At 43.2% G+C, this 21,080-nt stretch overlaps 1 protein-coding gene and 1 pseudogene across 1 annotated transcript in view; one reads left to right on the forward strand and one right to left on the reverse strand.

Annotated features, from left to right (window-relative positions):
* LOC124795584 overlaps positions 1-21,080 on the forward strand; it is a 571,616-nt gene that overhangs the window by 100,017 nt on the left and 450,519 nt on the right. The gene's annotated exons all lie outside the window — the stretch shown is intronic.
* Positions 1,479-1,596, reverse strand: LOC124796663 (annotated as a pseudogene).

The following is a 21,080-nucleotide window of genomic DNA, read 5'->3' on the forward strand; positions in this document are numbered from 1 at the left end:
TAATTATCTTAGAATGTCACCAGAACTCTTCACGTTTCTTCTAAATAGAGTTAATTTTGCCATAAGGAATAACGATACTGTAATACATGAAGCACTTCGCCAGAACTGAAATTACATATCACATTGCGTGCATTACAGTCGAGAACACTCGGCATGCTATAATAAGATGCGGATTTAGTTGGTGATGACACTTTTTCGTTAACACCAATAATTATTAACATTAACAGTAATAATTATTAACATTAACAGCAGTAATTATTCGAACAGGCCGCATTAAGAAGAGAATGGTTTGCAAACTACTCTCTTGAAGATCTGTATAGTGGCAATAATTCAAAATTCAAACATGTGTGAATGGGGAGCATTGCTGCGACGTTTTAAATAGATGAATATTAAATAAAGAATACAGCTTCTTGATTTGTGTAGTCTTCCCTCTCTGTCAACAATATCTCTTAAAAAAAAGTCAGCCAACTAGAACAATGGGATTTTAGTCTTGTAGACGAGAGTATTTCCACAGCTAGAATTACATTTGCTTGTATTTATTAAATTCAGTTGTATATCTGCTTCTAATTCAATAAATTTTGCCCTGCCGCTCAGATATTGTCAAACTTTCTGTGTTCTGATCGCACGTGGAGGTCTCAGGAGCAGCAATATATTGCTTATTTTGGTAATCAGCCTCACGGAAACACGGAAATCCCACAAACACCTATGCAAAGCATAGATATCCAAAAAGGGAACATTATTCTCCGTTCCACACTCCATATTTCAGTTTGTTTTCACTCTAGGAACACACATAACATCAAAACTCATGTAACTAGTGTCGCCAAAGTTGGAACACGCCGAAAGTGTTTAGTTTCACCGACGAGTTGATCAAACGCACGGCGCTTATGTCCATTGGCCGGTAGCGCAGTTGCGTGAAGCTAGTGTCGTCGTGTAAACTACGCTTAAGGGCTAGTTTACACGAAGCCCCACTCGTAGCATTACTTTAGACATGGACACATGAGCGTTCGTTTCAGTTCCGTCGTTTTGTGAGTGACGTAACCGTGTCTAAAATATATACTTTGGCAGCTGCACGAGTTGTAACGCAGTTAATGCTTGTTTGCATGAAATCGCTGCTTAAGAAAAGGAATGAGAAACGTGTTTCGGTTCGTGGCTGAATAAAGAAAAAAACGTTAGTTTCGTTGCTCAGCGATCTTGCCGATAGAAGCTATTTTAATTATCCTAGAATGCCACTAGAACAGTCCACGTTTCTTCTAGACAGTTAATACTGCTAAAAACTAAACTGTCCGAACAGGCCATGAAGGCTCAACGGCACCGACCGGCCGCCGTGTCATCCTCAGACGTCACTGGATGCGGATATGAAGGGGCATGTGGTCAGCACACCGCTCTCCCGGCCGTATGTCAGTTGCCGAGACCGGAGCCGCTACTTCTCAATCAAGTAGCTCCTCAGTTTTCCTCACAAGGACTGAGTGCATCCCGCTTGCCAACAGCGCTCGGCAGACTGGATGGTCACCCATCCAAGTGCTAGCCCAGCCCAACAGCGCTTTACTTCGGTGATCTGACGGGAACCGGTGTTGCCACTGCGGCAAGGCCGTTGGCAGTTAATGCTGCAGGAAGAAAGAAAAATATTGTACTGTACGATGCATCGTTGCCAGAACTGAAATTGCAAATCACGTTGCATGCTATCTAGAGTCCAGAACTCTCGTTCTGTTAGAAGGTTCAGTTTTAGTTCTTGATAGCGAATTTACATTAACAACATATGTAATTAAGCCTTTCTCAACAGATGGTCCATTGAGTTTCAAAGAAAGACTGTAGCTCGCTATATTGTGGAAAATGCGTTTGGGGTTTCCAGGTTTCGCTTGTATGAAAAGCCAATACCACCACCCCTAGAAATAGTTGACCAAACTGGCAGGTTACACGTACGAGTACGCCAGAGAAAAACAGCTTCCCAAGAAAATGTAAAACCACAGCTAACAGACCAGGAGCATGTCGATAATGGAGTTTCCCAGTAGGAAACAGGAAGTATAAATGCAAAGCTACAATAATTTTTCGAAGTATGTAGGATTAAGGAGAGAATGGTTTCCTAATTATTTTCTTGAAGATGAATCTGTACCGTGGCAGCATTTCAAAGTTCAGTCGTATCAGTTTTGGAATGGGAAGGACTACTATGACTTTTAAATAAATGAATATTGGATGTAGAAGTAACCTTTTCGCATTTGTGTAACTTTTCCTTCTGTTAACAATTTTCCTCGAACCACGTGTTTTTAGTTTTGTAGAAGTGAGCTGTTCTACAGTCCGATGTTTTGCATGTCTGTATTTTTCTTAATTCATTTGTACGTATATGTACTCCTAATTGAATGAGTTTTGCTAACTGAATGAGTTTAGCTCAGACACTTTTAATCTGTCGGTGTTCAAATCGCGAATGACGGTCTCATGCTGCTTGTTTTTGTAGTCAACATCATTTAAATAAGAGAAACAACCTATGGCTAGCATACATATCCAATAAGCGAACAAGTTCCTCCGTTCCCCACTTCATACTTCAATTTGTTTCCACTCTACCGACAAACCTAATCTCAAGACTCGTGCAACTAGTGTCGGCAGAGTTGGAACAAGTCGAAAGTGTTTAGTTTCACCAACGAGTTGCGCAACCGTACGCCGCCCACGCGCAGTGGCCGGAAGCAAAGTTGCGTGCAACCCATTGTTGACGTCTAAACTAGGCTTAACCCACAAGCCAGAAGGCATCACTTTGTTAAGTTGGGCATGCTGGAAATGGTTTGCTGTCGACTGATAACACCACAAGTCGTCATTCAACTCTTTAATTTAAATTTGCTATATCCATTGTGATGAAAAAGTGGTACAATGAGACACCTTCTGCGATGCATCTCACGGTGGTTTGCGTAGTATAGATGTAGATTAATCATATAGATGTGTTTCTGGGGATAATACTCAAGAATTCCTTCGTCCATGTACCATACTTTCGCTGGGCCTCATGTCCCGCCCACTTCATTTAATTTTCACTACAGCTATAGCTGTGTCAGCTGTGTCTTCCTCAGAAGTCTCTTCCCTGACAGGTTTTTTTGTTTTCCTTTTGTTCTAATAATTCCCAACTTTTATCTTTAGACTGATCACCGAGCAACGCAAACTTTGTGAACTGTTTCTGCCTATACAGTAAATTTCTTACCACCATAGGTCAGATGGTTCAAATGGTTCAAATGGCTCTGAGCACTATGGGACTCAACTGCTGAGGTCATTAGTCCCCTAGAACTTAGAACTAGTTAAACCTAACTAACCTAAGGACATCACAAACATCCATGCCCGAGGCAGGATTCGAACCTGCGACCGTAGCGGTCCTGCGGTTCCAGACTGCAGCGCCTTTAACCGCACGGCCACTTCGGCCGGCACCATAGGTCAGAACTGACTGTATACAGTAATTATAAACTTTGAGCGCCAGACACATACGAATCTTCGCTCCGAAAACCTCACTTCTTTCGTCTAAAGCGCCCCGGGCGATTTTTTACTAATCAGTTTTTTTGCTAAAAATGCTGTTTTTTTTTCAGCTGGCAAACCAATTTAAGGATATTGAAACGGAACGAATTATGGTCCGCTTACAATCGGTAGAGGTACTTTAATTATAATTTTATTTTGGATCTTGCGAATATCGCCCACTTTGCTTCCGGACACTGTCTCTTGCCGACTTCTGCCGCGCCATCAACTGTAAACGTTTTTCTAGGCTTAGTGGAGGCGACTGCTTTGCTGGCACTCTGCCACGTGCAGTTGGGGGCATTTTAGATCCAGTCTCTCCGCCTTTAATTTCTTTTCAGCGCCAGTGGCTCTCCGCTTAATTGCATTCTACGTCGGTCAAGAGCGCTGAATTCCATTAAAGTGACATTTTCTCGGATATCGGTTTCCTCGATTGAAACAATCCGGTCTTTAGATAAGGGGGATAGAAGACGCTTACTTCTCACATCTCCTCTGGAAATGGCGACCTCTACAGGACAAAGGTGAAAACCTTTACTTTTTTTTTTGCAGTTAAAATTAGATGTTTCAACAGAACGCCTTTTAAAAGTTTCTTGAGAGTGCGTCAGCTCGTGGTATTTGGACGTGCCTGTTTCGATGTGGCACATCTAGATTGTCTTTTAAATTTGGAAAAGAGCGAGGTGTTCAGGTAATGACGCGCCACCTCGCTTAAGCAACAGTGAGGTGCGGGTGGAAAATGTGTGTTGCCGGAAATACTGTTACAACTATTTGACAGGGAGCGTTGATATATGGCAGGATGGTTATCTTTTTAAATGATGAATCAGGTGTCCCAACCATTGTTCTAGTGTTTGGACTAATTTTCAACTGACATTGAAGTAAACTTTTGATGCGCATGGTTGTTCACCTAATTCTCTCATAAAATTCAAGCATGTCAAAATGTTTTTACGTGAAAAAGTATATTTTCTCATCGGTGGAACTGACAAAAATTGTGACAGAGTACCACCAAATTTGAATCCCTAATAGCTGCTACGCTAATAATGCTTAAAGCGTAGTTGAGTTCACAGCGAATAGTTCTGTCTTAAGAGTTTGCCGCGCAGAATTTGTTTTGCCTGTGACGTCATATCTCCAGTGTCGGGGCATGCGCCTGATTCTTATGGATTAGCTTTGTGTAAAGTTATAAATTGTTGTACCTTGGAAACGTGTTTTGCTTGGACACTGAGTCTGGTATGAAATCAGAATCAGTGTCCAAGCCAAACGCGTTTGTGAAGAGCTTTCTGAGCATTCTAGGGCCCAGAGTGAGTGAATGAAAACATTCGACGAAATGCAAGTGAAAATAGCTATTCAACTGAAAATTACAAAATAATGAAAGATGCCTCACATTATTCGTAAATATGCGCGGAATTATGAAAACTGTAAGTCAGAGTAAAACTAATGTCAGAAGTAATTCAAAAAGTCTAAAGAGTTCAGTGGCAAGCGAATGCGAGAGCTACAAAAGATATGAAGGTAACGGTGCAAAGCGTTTACGTAGCTGACTCATTAGGCGTACAGCGGGCAGCGACAATCGAAGCTCGTGATTATCTATTCTGTAACCATTATATTACTATGTGCAACCGTCTTAAAGAGATTGATAATTAAATTACATATTAGTAAGAAACACTTTAAGTTCTCATCCCGACGTTTACACAAAAAATCTACAGCGCAAATCCGAATTGTGCAAACAGAAAATTTATTTTTCTTGCTATTGTTTTGTTTCTCTTTATCGGGGAGTATGAACGTAAATTTCACGAGGAGGTGAAATGAAAACCTTAAAAGTGTAGTCTAACTAAAAATCGACATTTGGTAAGTCGGTAGTACTGTCACTAATAACGTAAGGAATCCCGTAAGGAATGACCTACAACAGCATACAACAGACAAACGAAACGCGGCCACCAGTTCAAAATGGTTGCCCCGCTTGCGACATGTACGAAGGAAGAACCGCGTTCTGTAACCCGTGTTCTGAGCACTAAAGGTACGAAACGTACTGAAATCCATCGATGAATAAAGGTCCAGTATGATAATTCATGCCAATCACTGCAGAAAGTGTATGAGTGGATTAGGAAGTTCGGAAATGGCGCGACTTCTGTGACAGACGCTCAGCGCCCGAGCCAGGCACACAGTGCTCTGACACCGGAGTCTGTTGCAACAGTTCAAGCCATTGTGATGGAAAATCGTCGTATGACTGTGGATGAAATAGCGACAAACCTGTACATCAGTCATAGCTCAGCACATCACATCACTCATGACACGCTTAAGTTTCGCAAATTGTCTTTAAGCTCATTGCAGAGGTGGAAGAGAACGCGTTGGCGTCTCTGAAGAATATTTGCGGCGCTTTGAAGCAGAAGGTGGTGGCTTCTTCGTGAGAATCGTTATAAGAGGCAGAACCTGTGTTCCCGTCCACCAACCCGAAAGAAAGAGAGCAAGCAAGGAATGGCGCCATTCTTCATCACCAAAACCCAAGAAGTTCCGAACGCAGTTCTGGTTTTGCGGACTCTGTTTCGGGATGAACAAGGCGTTGTCTTGGAACACTACATCAATTCCAACATGTTAACACTCTGCCGTTTGGTGACACCACAGTGGTGTCGTGCGCGAAATAGCAATCAACGGCCGGCGACACAACAGTGGTTTTGCATTCTGTTGGTGTTTTATTGAGGTAACAATAAGCTACACACGTCAACAAGTTTTTTGTTTTTATACGTTCTTGTGCCCTCTCATCATGGCAAACGAAAGAGACGATACGATTATTTACGATGAATGCGCGGAGCAAAACTTGGAAGTTGCCACTACATCGCGTACGTCTCATCATGATCCGGTTGACAGACTTTCCGTCACGTAATGCAACACCAGCCAATACGCCTACATATTTCCGAAACCAATAAACGAAAACGAAGAAACTACCATGTATGTTACAAAAACAAAGAAAGAACAATAAACTTAATGTTGTGGAGTTGAGTTACATCTTGGAGACTGTTTTGCTGCATATCATATGAAAGAGAAATATTAAGTACCACAGACAAGGCAAATAAACAAATATAAGAAACAAACAAATTTTGTATTTATTTACGTATGCACATCTTCGAAATTTCATGAAACTAGAGGAACAGGGTTGAGAACTTATGAGGACTAACGATGAGATTAGTAAAACGTAACAATTTATAATCTCCCGATAATGTCTAGAACGGCCGGCGACAAGCCATGTTATCCGAATTAACGCTGCCGACGCCAAGCGAATAAATTTGTACGAGACGTGCGGACGGCAAAGTGTTAACAAATCAGCTTCGACTTCTATCAGTTTGCAACTTGACAATGCTCGGTCTCTTACTGCCCGTGCAACAATGGCAACTGTCTATGACCTGCATTTTGATACTCTGGCACATTCGGAATAATCACCATACCTCGCACTGACTGATTACAACATGTCTGACCTCTCAGAGAGGCGGCTGGAGGAAAGAAATTTCGTTCCGATGAAGAGGTGCAGCTGGCGGCGCACCAGTGGCTTCGCCCACGACCGAAAGATTTTTCTTTTTTTCCAGGGGAATGGATCTACTTCCTACGCGCAGGAGGAAGTGTGTTGAAAGACAGAGAGACTATGTCGGAAAATGGTGCATTCGTGTTTCACTTTTGGTTAATAAAAATTTTTTTAAAAATATTTAATGTTTTCATTTGACTTCCCCCCCCCCTCTCCCCCGTACCATTGTCGTATTAGAGATAGAGGTTAGCAGGATGAACGGCCTGTGGAAAATTTGGACAGTTTTTACTCACACGCAATTTTCTTTCTTGCAAAAACAGTGATCTATAAGAAGTCTCACGTCATCTGTCCTATCGTAACACCTATTCCCTTCAAATATGTGACGAAGATGGGTTACACAGGTAACGCAAAAAACTGGCCCCTGGCCGAAACGCGTTCTCGTCGCGGTTGCTGGTCGATTCCGTCCCACTGTTCCGAAACTGCGGCCGCGTCAGTTGCGTGTCGCCTGCCCATCTTCACGTTTTCGTTGCTATCTCTTCACAACAGCCTGGCACCGAAGTCTTCGTCCACCCTGCGTACAAAGGGGGAAATTTTTTCATGTGTGACACGTCTGATCGTCTACAAACAGCTTTAAATTTTTGTTAGAGGAGGCAAACGTCTAAGTAAAAATGTCATTAAAACTCTGCCTCAGAGGGTTGCAGGAACCACTGGCTGTTCCAGTCGCCCAGTAAAGAGGATAAAAAGACGAGTGGGGAAACGTATCTGCAAGTATTTCCCAAGGCTTCGGTACTTCAGAAAGATGCTGATGAAGGAAAGAAAAATTTAGGTAATATTGCCCAACAGATCGTCAGGGGACTGACATACCATTTCCACGTGAGATGTTCTTTATCTTACATGGCCACTATCGTAATATGTGACGTCCGCTATGCTACGAGGGTAAGTCAGTTATTATCCACAAAGTAGTTATAAAATTTTATTGTAATCAAATATAAAACTTACAAGAACATCATCTTTCGACATAGTCTCCGTGCGTTTCAACTCACTTGGTCCATCGTTGTACAAGCTTCCTGATCCCCTCATAAAAGAAGATTCTCGATTGAGCTGCGATCCAGGAATGCACCGCTTCTTTCACTGCTTCATCCGAGGCAAATCGACGGGCCCTTAATGCCTGTTTGTGTGGACCAAACAAGTGATACTCAGAAGGGGCAAGATCGGGACTAAATGGAGGATATTCAGTACTTCAAATTTGAGTTTCTGGAGCGTTTCTGCAGTGTGGGCAGCAGCATGCGGTCGGGCATTGTCGTGCAGCAACACAACACCATTGGACGGCAATCCTCATCGTTTGCTTTGAATTGCAGACTTTAGTCCGGCAGTAAGCATCTCACTGTAGCGTGCACTTTTTGTTGCTGTGCCCCTTTCCTCATAATGTTGCAGTACTGGACCTTGTGCGTCCCAAAATACAGTAAGCATCAATTTGCCTGCGAACGGTTAGGTGTTGAAGTTTTCCTTGCACGGCGAATTTGGATGTTTCCATGCTATACTCTGCCGTTTACTCTCCGGCTCGTAATGATGGATTCATGTTTCGTCACCAGTAATGATCCTGTGCAAGTAGTTGTCTCCGTCGTTAGCATAACGATCCAAATGTTTTTTGCACACGTCCCTGCGCGTTTGTTTATGCAACTGCGTGAGTTGTTTTGGGATCCATCTTACACAAACTTTATGAAACCCAAGTCTGTTGTGGATAATTTGGTAGGCAGTACCGTGACTAATTTGCAAACGATGTGCCACTTCGTCAATAGTTAATTGTCTGTCCAAGAGAATCATTTCACTTGAACGCTCAATGGTTTCGTCATTTGTGGCGGTAAACGGTCGTCCGGCTCATTCATCGTGCGTAACCCTTTTGCGACCATTTCGGAATTTTTCAATCCATTCGTAGACACTCCGTTGTGGCAAAACACTGTTGCCGCACTGTACCAAAAGTCTTCGATGAATTTCGGCCCCTGAATACGCCTTCCGACAACGAAAAACGGATGACTGAACGTTGCTCTTCTTTGGTGCAAACAGACAGAGGAGCAGCCATGATTGACAGTATGGCAACTATAATGAAACTAACCTAGCAGGTTGAAAACTGCAAATATATAACAAGTAAACAAAGCATGTGTCATCAACGTAAAACGACAGTACTACCAAAATAAACAAAAATATAACTAATAATTGACTTACTCTCGACATGTTCCCCCCTTTTTTGTTTTATGAGATTCCCTTCTGGCAGCACGTAGTCGATCATGTTCCGCTTTGATTAATCCTTTATCTATGGGAGTATTTCTTTTTCGTTACTCTGGTGAATAGCTACTGACACTGGGCATATAAATTTTCGAGTGATTGATCGTACTGATATAACCGGCCAATACGATCGTTCGCACACTCGCTAACTGCAGCTGACGAGTTAGGCGACATACACATTTGTTCAAAAGGCTCTGAGCAGTATGGGGCTTAACGTCTGAGGTCATCAGTCCCCTAGAACTTAGAACTACTTAAACCTACCTAACCTAAGGACATCACACACATCCATGCCCGAGGCAGGTTTCGAACCTGCGACCGTAGCGGTCGCGCGCTTCCAGACTGAAGCGCCTAGAACCGCTCGGCCACACCGGCCGGCTCAGATACACATTTGTGGACGCATAGGCTTCAGCGCATGACCTGTCTTTTGGCGGTCGTTCCTGTAATACACGCAGAGCACAGGGTCGTGTCCTCGGCAATGGAGTCGCCCGAGGCTGGCGCGATGCGACAGTTTCCGACTTGGCGCCAAGGGTGACGCTTTGAAGTTCGCCGGCAACCACAAGCGCCCAAGCAGCAGCCTCCGCGCCGCCGCCGATGAGAGGGACTTTCGCGTTGTGATAGCGGCGGCCAAAGGCAGGAACGAGCAGCTCATTTTCAGCGTTGGCGTACGACAGTCTTAGTATGGACTTACAGGGTTACTTAAGTTCGTAATGGAGACCAGCCTGCGAGACTTAGCGTACAAGTGGAGTCGCCTGTTCTCTTCGCGTAAGGACGGGTGTTTACTACAGTGATTGACAGTGTGGCACCCAGGACGGACATAGACTTATAATCAGTAACGCACGCTTTGACGGGCCACTGCTTAGTTGTATGTGTCCTCAAGCACATCCAACCAGTTGCTGTACAACTCAAGTATTGCAGCGCAATAAAGTGTGTATTGGTGTATCACTAATTTGTTAGAACTGTCACAATTTCTCTGTCCACCTCGGAGCACCTAAGTCTAATACGACGTGTGAGAGCCGCTACCCAGACGACCTGCACACATCACACAGTGCTGTAAAATACACTTTCGCACTTAGCGATTCCGGAATCACAATAAGGTAACCGCACACTATCTATGTAAATCAGACCCACACGGCAACACTATTCCGTACTTCGGTTGCCTCTACACATGATGGCAGGAAACGTTCTCAATGCATTCGCCAAGCCCAAACCCTTCCTGCGGATTGCCACCACAGGGTACAGTGTGACTCATCACTCCAAATCATTAGTTTGCAGTCATCCAGTGTCCACTGGCGTCGCTCTTTACGCCATTAAAAACTAACTACAGAGTGTGTGGCTGATGAGGACTTCCTCGACCACTGTATCCCACATATTCAACTCCCAACGCGTCATTGTGGATGGACTGCTGGTAGCTTTTTGGAACTCACGCATGATTCCTTCCACTTATTTCATGCGATTTTTTCCAACTACCCTCGTCAAAACTCGACGGTCCCTGTTCGTCAGTACATGAGATCTGGCTGGTCTTTATTTACCTGTGGTTGTTCCTTTGCGTGTCCGCTTCACAATCACATCACCAGCAGTCGACTTGGGGATTTTTAGAAGGGTTCAGGACACCTTCTCTCCGAGGACATGTGCGCATTTCTCCGTCAGTCCCCTATCCTGAACCTAGACGAATACCGTCTGTCCAGACAATCCTATCCGTGAGCTTACCATCATCTCTTTTCATTTAGGACCTGCACACACAGCACATCAGTGCTTATTCTGCACCCACACGTGCTCTAGGACGGCTCATTAGTAAGTGGCAGTGGCAGGGGCAGTGGCACTTTGAAATAGGGGGAGTGGGGTGATAGTTCGTAACTTGCGTGTGTTGGTTCGTTCGACACTTACAAGGGGAGGCCGCCAATTGTGAAATTTAGATTCGATTCATACTGCGCATAATAAAAGCTCATGGCCAGAGGTGTAATGTGGCAAACCACCAAGACGCACTTCTCAGCCGTTGTCGAGAAAATCGACAGTTAAAAGAAACCGTTGCGGTGAAATACTCTCTACGATTAATGGTTTACTACAGCGTCATAGCGCAGCGGTAAGCGCTGGGGTTCGTAATCCGAAGGTCGCCGGATCGAATCTCGCGCCATGCAATATTTTTTTATTATTAGTTTTTTGCAATTCAAATATATATATATATATATATATATATATAAACTATTAATGAATTGCTTATGCATGTTGGTGAAGGCGGATCGCTCTCCAATTGTACCGCCTCCATTTTTCCGTTTGTTTTATCAGGGTGTACCAAAGCTCTCACGTCCGCACTGATTTTCGACGATGTTATAAGTTGCGCTAGGGACCGCATCTACCTTCTTTCGAAGTTAGCAGGCAACTACGCTGTTATGGGGCGGCTCGTTTAGGCCCATTCAACATCTGTCCTGCAAGTGTAACGAGCGAGTAACGGAGTTTATATTTCATACCTGCCACAGCAAGTTTGTGTTCGTGAGGTCTCTGTTCTAATTCGAACGTTTGACTTACGCTATACGTATTCGTTTCTACGTCTTCCGTTAACTATACGTGGTTAACATTATGAAGACAATTAATAACATTTGTGAAATACAACTTTGTTTGCGGAAAACATAATGGTGTTCGAAGTCGCCAGTTTTTCCACGACGAATGACTTTCAACAACTTATTATATGCATAATTGTTGTAACTGATTGCCGGGAATTTATATATATATATATATATATATATAACAAAAAACAAATACCAAAAAAAAGTTGCATAGAGCGAGATTCGATCCGGCGACCTTCGGATTACGAACCCGAGCGCTTACCGCTGCGCCACCACGCTGTAGAAAATTACTAATCGTAGAGAGTATTTCACCGTAACGGTTTCTTTTAACTGTCGATTTTCTCGATAACGGCTGAGAAGTGCATCTTGGTGCTTTGCCACATTACACCTCTGGCCATGAGCTTTTATTATGCGCAGTATGAATCGAATCTGAATTTCACAATTGGCGGCCTCCCCTTGTTAATGTGGGAGCGGAAGAACATGAGTAATAGGAAGGTAACTACAAATATGAGAAAGGTCAATAGTTTCGTTAAACAGATTTGTAAAGTACCACAGTTGTTACAATGACCACTGAAGATGATTAAAATAATGCAAAACGCTTCTGGTCCGAATAAAACTTTATGCTGTCGAAAAAGATGGAATAATTCCCATACTATTTGTAAGACTGCGACCGTGGAAGGGAGACCTCAAAAACAAGAAGGCAGCATTCCGAGTTGGGAAGGTAACTACAAATATGAGAAAGGTCAATAGTCTCGTTAAACAGATTTGTAAAGTACCACAGTTATTACAATGACCACTGAAGATGATTAAAATAATGCAAAACGCTTCTGGTCCGAATAAAACTTTATGCTGTCGAAAAAGATGGAATAATTCCCATACTATTTGTAAGACTGCGACCGTGGAAGGGAGACCTCAAAAACAAGAAGACAGCATTCCGAGTTGCAGCCCATCATTTGTGTTTATATGTAGGTGCACACTGCTTGGATTCGGCAGCGAGATTTACGCTGCGCCAAACTTGATTAACACTGGGCTATACAGGCGCCAGTAGAGCCCGCTCGCTGCCCGCAACGAAGGCAGCTGCCCGCAACGAAGGCATTGCTCGTGGAGGGGGAAAGGGGCTTTTTCTCCGAATGCTTCCAGTCGGCAGGCCGTTCCGGATATTGCACTGGAACGTCTGCTTCCGGCTCCAGCGCAGTGGAACTCCGTGTCTTCTCAGGAACTGCAGGCGCGCGTCGTGCATTGTGAAATCAGAGAGAAAATACAGCGACATTCATCGTTCACTCTCCAGCGAAGTGCAGGGTGAAAGATTCTCCGCGGTATCTCTTCTTCCAGAAATGCTAGTCCAGGACTGTTTGTAGCTGAGCTTCTTTCAAAGTTGGAATGCTGGTGAAAGATAATGGCAACCTATAAAGAAAAAGAAAAAAAATGGTAATTCAGTACAATTATTATATAGATACGATAAATCACTTTAACGGAGGCCAAATGAACTATTAAAGTCAATATTAATTCCAGTAAACCTGAAAAAGTAAAAATTATTGTAGGGGCCTACATAGGCATCTCGCATATGCTAGATATACGTAATTTTGTTTTGAAGCTGACAGCCAATGAGAAAGTAGGTGCAGTTTTCAAGCAGTAATGGCGGACAGCATCAACTGGTAATATACAGGGTGATTCAAAAAGAATACCACAACTTTAAAAATGTGTATTTAATGAAAGAAACATAATATAACCTTCTGTTATACATCATTACAAAGAGTATTTAAAAAGATTTTTTTTCACTCAAAAACAAGTTCAGAGATGTTCAGTATGGCCCCCTCCAGACACACGAGCAATATCAACCCGATACTCCAACTCGTTCCACACTCTCTGTAGCATATCAGGCGTAACAGTTTGGATAGCTGCTGTTATTTCTCGTTTCAAATCATCAATGGTGGCTGGGAGAGGTGGCCGAAACACCATATCCTTAACATACCCCCATAAGAAAAAATCGCAGGGGGTAATGCCTGGCGGCCGATCCATCGCCTCGGGTAGTTGACGTTCAGGTTTCATAACTAACCTTTTTCGTAGGACTCTCCATACAGTTGATTGTGGAATTTGCAGCTCTCTGCTAGCTCTGCGAGTCGATTTTCCTGGGCTGCGAACAAATGCTTGCTGGATGCGTGCTACATTTTCATCACTCGTTCTCGGCCGTCCAGAACTTTTCCCTTTGCACAAACACCCATTCTCTGTAAACTGTTTATACCAACATTTAGTACACCACCTATCAGGAGGTTTAAGACCATACTTCGTTCGAAATGCACGCTGAACAACTGTCGTCGACTCACTTCTGCCGTACTCAATAACACAAAGAGCTTTCTGTTGAGCGGTCGCCATCTTAGCATCAACTGACGCTGACGCCTAGTCAACAGCGCCTCAAGCGAACAAATGTACAACTAAATGAAACTTTATAGCTCCCTTAATTCGCCGACAGATAGTGCTTAGCTCTGCCTTTTGTCGTTGCAGAGTTTTAAATTCCTAAAGTTGTGGTATTCTTTTTGAATCACCCTGTACGTAATTTTATGGTAGCTAATTTTACTGCACAAAAAAGTAAAATATGTACTCCCTCCAAAAGAAGTTACACACAAACATTAAAATAAAATTATAATGAGCAGCAAAATGTCTGAGAAAAATTTTGAAAGAAAATTATTAATTGAACTTTAATTTGGCGGGTTTTCAACACTGTCAACAGGACGAAATAATGGAAAGAATATTTATTGGAACTAAACAAAATTGAGATATTGTGACAGTATTTTTAAAATAGTTAATTTAACTGCAGTTGTCTTTAATTTTGAAACGAGAGGGAGCATAATAATTTTCTTTCAATGTCTTAACTGTTGCTGCAGGCAGTGCGATGACGTCAGCGGTGGTCCGCGCGGACGATGTGTGAAGTGAATCCTGGTTCGTGGCGTGAAGATAATGAAGGATCCTCCCGTTTCATTAATATTCCAGTTACGACGGTGGTCCACGTCTCCGTTGTAGTCGAATCAGCTGGCAGCACTGGCGCGATAATAATAGTTTCAGTATGTGCGTTGTCGTTACGCGCGCGACGTTTTATTATTAAAAGTTTATTAATTACGCGGTGCGGGTAGGTTGGAATTATGCAATGTCTTTAGTATTTACGATATATATCCGGTTAATGCCAATACTTCGCACAGTTCTTTCACTGTGTTGCCACAGGAAAACAGTCACATGTGTTTATCACTATAACAGTCCGTTAAACATCAGTTCAATTTACGTTGTCGTCTTTGAGACAATTTGGATAATATAATAAATGTTTCTTGATCAAATCACAGCACTGTTCTTTTATTTAACATTTTGGTTTGTTCCACTTTCACGCAATTCTAACAGTTAGTGTCTCCACACGACAATGGTGTCTGATTCATGGCTAATTGTCACAAGTTCACACAGTTTGTAAAACCGTCACCGCAAACACTCGATATACTTTTCAGGTTCTACTGTTCACTTAATAATGCACGATCTCCTATTAACACAGCGGACGCACTGTAATTAATTGTTCCTCCGCGTATCACCGTCTTTCTCGCCGAACTCTGCAACGTATTTACACCTGCGAACCGACCACGATACCACAACAACTCACTCTCTCTATCGATAGTCGTTCGCTCTCTCCCTGACACAATACTTCTCCGAGCCTAACCAAAGATTTACAAAGCATATAGAACCAGAACATTCATATTCGTACAATATAAAATATAAAACAGTAGCAAAATGAATGAAGAAATAATGTGACGTATTATAAAATAAAGAATAGTTGAAATAAATGATACATACTTACTATGAAAAGCTAATGCATAAAAGAAAAAAAATATAATCGACTTTCGGGGAAATCGATGTCTTTACAAACTGTGAGCGCCGATCGTGAATCGTTCAAGACTGTATCAGGGGTACTTCGTCCTGATGTAACGAGGTTCAGCGTAATAGTTTTTCTTTCTTTTTTTCCGTTTTTAGGGTTCCCTAACCCAGTCGTAAAATCTCTTTGTTGTCCGTCTGCCTGTATATCCGACTGTCAAAAGAGCTTTTTCTCAGGAATGGGCGGATCTATCAAGTTGAAATTTATGCCACATACTAAGGTCTACAGTCCCTTACGGAGGTAAAAAATTGAAGCTTCTAACTCAATGCAATCAGAAGATACGGCCATTTATGTCACGTATTTTCATACTCGAAAACTCGATCATTGAAATCTATAGGGTACCTTTCGTTGACCTAGAATCATGAAGTTTGGCAAGAAGCAATGTTCTAAAATAAAAGTGAAGGGAAAAATATTAGAAAATTGTGAATTTGTAATTCTATCTCGCCGGCCGCTGTGGTCTCGCGGTTCTAGGCGCTCAGTCCGGAACCGCGCGACTGCTACGGTCGCAGGTTCGAATCCTGCCTCGGGCATGGATGTGTGTGATGTCCTTAGGTTAGTTAGGTTTAAGTAGTTCTAAGTTCTAGGGGACTGATGACCACAGATGTTAAGTCCCATAGTGCTCAGAGCCATTTGAACCATTTTGAATTCTATCTCACAGACATATTTCTTACATCACTTGTTATCCTGCTTCAAACTTAAAATATTCTCTAAAGTCTTGGAATCCGTGCGAATGGTGTCGATGACAGTGACCTCGATTCCCGGAATGGATGGATCGTCTGTGTAGATAAGTAACTTTGTACGCGACCCTCAGTGTGCGAGTCCTACTGAACTTCTTATTTTCATCGTAATCGCTATAACTCCAAATACATGTATCGCACTGTGAGACCAGACGGTCAGTGCTTTCATTGAAAGATGCTTGCGGCTACCAACGAGACGATGATCGTATACGTGTGGGAAGCTCTTCGTCCGAATCAAGTCCACTGCGGGCCCACATGTTGCCAGTGTTGTTTCAGCTACACTGCCCAAGTTTCTCTGGGTAGGCCATACGAATCCTCCATACAATCCCAATCTCTCCCCATGCGATTTCCATATTGTTGGAGTCCTTAGGAAAGACAGTCGTGTCGTGGCCATCGATTCGCTTCAGACGAAGAGGTGCATACCTGGGTGCGATCATGGTTCTGCAGGCAACAGTAAACATTTTTCGCTGAGGGCGTTGACCGATTTGCCTCACATTGGGATAAAATGTATTTTCAGTTGTGGCGACTGCTTCTTAAATAATAAACAGTTTACTTACTTTTTTCACTACGTGTCGTTTTCTTCACTGTCCCTTGTATAACCATCCTATTTGAGTATGTATTAATTTCGCATGCACGGCAACATCTCCCGGAAAGACTATCCTCCCTCTCCCGCTCCCCAGCTACCCCCCCCCCCCCCCCCACTTACCGCCATATGTCAGTCCAATCAGAATTATTTAGAACTGAACGACCAGTAACACTACGACTGGGTGACCGACAAGATCAGCTTTCTCTCCGAATGCAATATTCTCAATCGCGAACGCGTCCATTATGTGTTTAACAACCAGTAATAAGAATGGATCTATGGTGTAACTCCCGATTTTTTAATCTCTTTTAGACAGACGGCTCCAAAGATAATGAAAGAGTCGGCTGTGCATATGCACACAACCCGAATCGGTTCTCTTTCAAAAGAATGCAGTGTTTGTGCAGCAGGGTTAATAGCGATATATAGATAACTACAAAACATGATGAATTTCCCTCGACAGAATTTAACAATATGCGGCGACTGCTCGAGAGCATGGCGAACAATAGTCAAATGTTACGAAAAACATCAGTTGGTATCTGCTATACATGATCAGCGGTATTCTCTCCGTGGTACAGGGACATCCCCCGTGTTTCTCTGGACGAGCAGGCTGACAGAATACCCAAAACAACAATGGAGATCGAAGCACTCGAACAAGATATTCCAAGTACTCTGACTTCAGGATACTTACTCCACGCCACATCTTACAGAAGTGGGAAGACACGAATAGTACAAAATCCAATAAACTACGGACCAAGGTGTGGATTTCGATTTTTGCTGAAAATTTTGCTTCGCTGTTTCGGATGTTAAAATTACTAACACTTCTCTGTGTGCAGCGTCCTCGAAGAAAATCTGTGTCAGGCGATATTCGCCATGGTTTTCAGTGTGTGACCCTCTTCCATTCTGAGGTTTCTGTCTGGGACTTCACGGCTACCCTATCGGTCAGAGCGTCCTGTAGCCTCCGCCGTCCCCTCCTCAAGACCACAGTCCCCTGGTTTCAAATCAGTCATAATCAGCAAGATCTGTGGATTTTATCCTTTTCCTGCACTGTTAAACACAGTGCTTAGCATGTCACCAAGTATTTCCTTTTGTTTACCGCAATTTATTTTTTAAGTACTCTGGATCCATATATAACTTACAGTGTGTAAAATTGTAATTTGTGGTGATTGTCTGTGGTGTTAAAGAAGTATCCATTTAACCATTTGACTGTATTATTTTTACTGTTTGAAGAAAATTTTGTATCTGGCTATAAAACATCTGATGTTAGAATCTGTGTATGAGATCGTCTAGTTAAAAGCGCAATATTTTTCCAAAACTCTTTCCAACTTGCCATATGGCCACTCCGTGAGTCGCTCTAATAAAGTTAAAAAAGCCACACTAATTAAAACACAAATAATCAACAAAAGAAAACTCGAAAACCAACATAAATAATTCATAAAGTATCAATACTATTTGTAGGCCGGCCAGGGTGGGGTTCTAGGCGCTACAGTCTGGAACCGCGCGACCGCTACGGTTGCAGGTTCGAATCCTGCTTCGAGCATGGATGTGTGTGATGTCCTTAGGTTAGTTAGGTTCAAGTAGTTCTAAGTTCTAGGGGAATGATGACCTCAGAAGTTAAGTTCCATAGTGCTCAGAGCCATTTGAACTATTTGTAGAAAAAATCTACATAAATGAATTCTGCTACACTTCCTACGAAAGAATGTGTATTCAACCAGATGTAAAGAAAACACTTATAAGTCTACTTAGGGTTTAGTACGATTTTCTACCTCATCATTATCCATCATGGTCGGCGAGAGGTTCAGTTCTAATACTCAACCATTCTTTCGTAGAGGAGATTGCGGAAGACAGCACTTTAATCCACACCGTTGTTTTCCCCTGCGAGAAAACGACAAGTATCAGCATTTGCAGTGAAACGGCGAACAGCGTCGATCGCCGATAACTGTTGAGCTTGAATCGAACGTGTGACCTTTCCGATAGCAAATTGCGAATTCAGTCGCGCGATGCCATCGAGGTCCCCAGAGCGTCATTGGCATTCCAGCAATTCCTGCACACACCCAGTCGTGACGAGGAAAGCTCGCAGGGCACATGAAACGCTTTGCTGCCCACGCCGCTCCGCGTCCCGCCCCCCCCCCCCCCACCTCACCCCTCCACTACTCCTTTCCCCCTACCTATCACTCTTTCCCTGTCCCGTTAACCGGTGACCTACACCAACGGCCGTTGCAGCCGGCTCGATGACGCCATCGACTTGCCGCAGCCCCACGAGGTAACTGCGGTCTCACTGGTGGGACTGGTATCATATTTTTCCGAATTTAGTTAATTAATGTGGTCACGCCGCGAGATGCCCTCTGGGGCATTGTAAAGGTTCCCTTCCCCACGATGGACGCAAAAGCTGATGTGGAGGCGGTACAGTTTCGTGACGTCATGTCCCGTTATAGTATTTTATCCATCTTCAGCAACTGTAGTCGTATATAATGAAATAATAAGCAGTCAGCTCATAAAAAAATTTAATTTCAGGCATTAAATGCCCTTCTTCAGAAGGTTTATGCCAATCACATTATTTCCGAGTGTCAATACTAAAGTGCATACGGCAAAATGCCATGGCCATAATTCAGTGTCTGCATATAACAACTTTTGCGCAGGCACAGTAGTTCACAGTTCATGCAGTTCACAGGGCCTGCATAAAACTCTATGACCATGGCATCTTGCCGTATGCACTTTATTATTGACACTCGCAGATAATGCGATAGGCATAATATTCTGAAGAAGGGAACTAAGTGCCCGAAAATTTCTTTTATGCAACTGGTTGCTTACTATTACGTTATGTAGTTTCTGTCACGTCACGTCGAGGAAGCACTCACACGCGTGAAACACGAAGCAAGTTATGTCATACTTCCTTCTGTAGAAATATCAAATATATTTCATGTCTCGCATTGTGTTCGCGAAATGGCTCTGAGCACTATGGGACAACATCTGAGGTCATCAGTCCCCTAGGACTTAGAACTACTTAAACCTAACTAACCTATGGACATGACACACATCCATGTCCGACGCAGGATTCGAACCTGCGACCGTAGCGGTCGCGCGGTTCCAGACTGAAGCGCCCAGAACCGCTCGGCCACACCGGCCGGCTCTCGCATTGTTCTCGGCGCTTTTGTATCTAGAGCATCACGCTTTTCTTCATAGTCAGTACTTGTAACTTCCGAACACACTGATGAAGACTTCTTGGTTGTAGGTATATCTGAGCATCAATCACTTTAGCAAGGAATGGGCTCCAAAAATAAGGAAATCCATTGGAGGATAGTTCATGGTGTAAACAAACAGCCTGAATCTCCTTTGGTTTCCGGGATTTCTTCTGATCCACCCCTCAATACTTCCATAACTTCTCTTATGCTACCGAGCGAGGTGGCGCAGTGGTTAGACACTGGACTCGCATTCGGGAGGACGACGGTTCAATCCCGCGTCCGGCCATCCTGATTTAGGTTTTCCGTGATTTCCCTAAATCACTCCAGGCAAATGCCGGGATGGTTCCTCTGAAAGGGCACGGCCGACTTCCTTTCACATCCTTCCCTAAACCGATGAGACCGATGACCACGCAGTCTGGTCTCCTTGCCCAAACAACCAACCAACCAATCTCTTATGCTTTCAATGTGCTCAGCAAGCACATGGACGATTCACGCTTTGTCACAGAATTGCTTAGCATTCATTGTACGTTATGTTTAATATCGCCCCGGCTGTGTGTAAAGCTCGAGAAAAATGTGTAAACAATTTGAGCAGTGCCAAAAAAGACACCGATTTTGTTTCAACATTAACTCCATGCGCTGTAACAAGACTGAGCGAATGTTACATGGCACATACTCTGCCTTTGAGTTTATATCCAGAATACGTCTCTGAACACCACTAATGTGTCCATCTATGGTCACAGTAGTATCATGATTCATGTCCTTGTCCACAGGAGTGCTCCAGTTTTACACAGTCTCCTTGCAACTTTTCAGAAATTTGTTCTGTAATTTCATTAGTTGATTTACCATGTAAT

This window comes from Schistocerca piceifrons, chromosome 4, assembly GCF_021461385.2.
Source record: "Schistocerca piceifrons isolate TAMUIC-IGC-003096 chromosome 4, iqSchPice1.1, whole genome shotgun sequence".
Lineage (NCBI taxonomy): Eukaryota > Metazoa > Arthropoda > Insecta > Orthoptera > Acrididae > Schistocerca > Schistocerca piceifrons.